Raw genomic sequence first — 2613 nt, 5'->3', positions numbered from 1 at the left:
CTTCCCCACACTTCCCCACACTTCCTCACACTTCCTCTCTTACTGACAGTTCCTCTCCTCCTCCTCCTCCTCTCTGGGGTTGCTTCCTTGCTCTCCTTATTACTTGGTTATCTTCAGGGATAGCAGAGGCATCTGGTTATGTAATGGGTGGTGGGGGTTGGAGTGGTGGGGTTGGAGGGGGATGGTGGGGGTTGGGGTGGTGGGGTTGGAGGGGGATGGTGGGGGTTGGTGGGGGGGTGGTGGAGGTTGGTAAGGGGGTGGTGGGGGTTAGTGGGGGGGTGGTGGGGGTTGGGGGGGTGGGGGTTGGTGGGGGGTTGGTGGGGGGGGTGGTGCGGGTTGGAGGGGGTGGCGGGGGTTGAGATGGTGGGGAGTTGGAGGGGGTGGTGGGGGTTGAGATGATGGGGTTGGAGGGGGAGGGGTGGTGGGGGTTGAGATGGTGGGGTTGGAGGGAGGGGGTGGTGGGGGTTGAGATGGTGGGGGTTGCATGGGTGGTGGTGGGGTTTGGAGGGGGGGTGGTGGTGGGGGTTGAGATGGTGGGGGTTGCAGGGGAGGTGGTGGGGTTGGAGGGTGGTGGTGGTGGGGGTTGAGATGATGGGGTTGGAGGGGGAGGGGTGGTGTGGGTTGTGATGGTGGAGTTGGAGGGGGGGGGTTGAGATGGTGGGGGTTGCAGGGGTGGTGGTGGGGGGTTGGAGGGGGGGGTGGTGGTGGGGGTTGAGATGGTGGGGGTTGCAGGGGTGGTGGTGGGGTTGGAGGGGCGGGGTGGTGGGGGTTGAGATGGTGGGGGTTGCAGGGTTGGTGGTGGGGGTTGGAGGGGGGTGGTGGTGGGGGTTGGTGGGGTGGTGGTGGTGGTGGGGGTTGAGATGGTGGGGTTGGGGGGGGGGGTGGAGGGGGTGGTTAACGAGTGTACGTTGTGGGGGTGTGGAGGGGGGGTATCTGACGTGGCGAAAATTAACGGTAGGGCCAGACTCAAGCGCTAGTCAGACTGTAGCCTACTCAACCACGACAACCCCCCCACCAACACACCATCTATTCATCATCACTCATCATTCCTTCATTGTCCTTAAATCTGAATAATGAAAAACATTATTAATAGAATGCGGAAATAATAGACCAAATTCTGAATATATTCAGCGAGTATTTTTGCTTTCGGACGAAGCCTTACCAAGCAATAGCGGTGGTGCCACGTGTTTGCTTGCGGTGGTGTCACGTGTGTTGCTGGGCGCTTAGGCCTGCTGTCTGGAGCAAGCAGTGTGGGCGTGGGGTGGAGCAGTGTGGGCGTGGGTGGTTGATCCCACTGTGGGTGTGGTGAGGGTGGGTGGTGGGGGTGGGGGAGGGGGTTGATGTTGGAGATAGTGCAACACTGCTCTTTCTGCAAGCATCCTCCCAGACACAGCACTCTTCTTCCTCTGCCCCCCCCCTCTCTCTCACTCTCACTCTCTCTCTCTCACTCTTACTCTCTCACTCTCACTCTCTCACTCTTACTCTCTCTCTCTCTCTCTCTCTCTCTCTCTCTCTCTCTCTCTCTCTCTCTCTCTCACTCTCTCTCTCTCTCTCTCTCTCTCTCTCTCTCTCTCTCTCTCTCTCTCTCTCTCTCTCTGTTTCTCTCTCTCTCTCTCTCTCTGGACGCGTGATCCTGTGGTCCCGGGTTCGATTCCGGGCGCCGGCGAGAAACAATGGGCAAAGTTTCTTTCACCCTGAATGCCCCTGTTACCTAGCAGTAAATAGGTACCTGGGAGTTAGTCAGCTGTCACGGGCTGCTTCCTAGGGGGTGTGTGTCGTGTGAAAAAAATAGTAGTTAGTAACAGTTGATTGACAGTTGAGAGGCGGGCCGAAAGAGCAGAGCTCAACCCCCGCAAGCACAACTAGGTGAATACACACACACACACACACACACACACACACACACACACACACACACACACACACACACACACACACACACACACACACACACACAAGAGAGGAAAGACTGTAGAGGAATAGAGCCATGAGACTGTAGAGGACTAGAGTCATGCTATGATTGTTCTTAGAGAAGGAAGGAACCAGACAGGATTCAAACAGGAAGCTGTGAAGAGCATTTCCAGGTCTGGGTTCGAAGCATAACTCATATGTGCCTGAGATCTGCAAGAAGAAAGCAGTTAGAGCCTTGTTAAGTAGAGGCAATGTAGAGTGCTCTACACGGTATCAATTGATCTCGAAATCAAATCCACGAAGGAATTGTTTTGGAACAATGGTTAGCTTGTTATCTGGTACAACTGTAACAAGGCTGTTACAGGAGAAATGATGGTCAGATCTCCTCTCTTAAGTGACAGAGCTGAGGTGTCTAAACTTGTCTCTTTTATAATTTCGTTAGTTTTATATTATAAATCAGCTGAGGAGAGTGCTTCAACAGTGCTGAGGAGAGTGCTTCAACAGTAGTGAGGAGAGTGCTTCAACAGTGCTGAGGAGAGTGCTTCAACAGTACTGAGGGAGAGTGCTTCAACAGTACTGAGGGAGAGTGCTTCAACAGTACTGAGGGAGAGTGCTTCAACAGTACTGAGGGAGAGTGCTTCAACAGTGCTGAGGAGAGTGCTTCAACAGTACTGAGGGAGAGTGCTTCAACAGTACTGAGGG

The sequence above is a fragment of the Procambarus clarkii genome, chromosome 45 (genome assembly GCF_040958095.1).
Source record: "Procambarus clarkii isolate CNS0578487 chromosome 45, FALCON_Pclarkii_2.0, whole genome shotgun sequence".
In the NCBI taxonomy this organism is placed as follows: domain Eukaryota; kingdom Metazoa; phylum Arthropoda; class Malacostraca; order Decapoda; family Cambaridae; genus Procambarus; species Procambarus clarkii.
The sequence above is the reverse complement of the archived record's forward strand: the minus strand, read 5'-3'. Positions refer to the sequence as shown.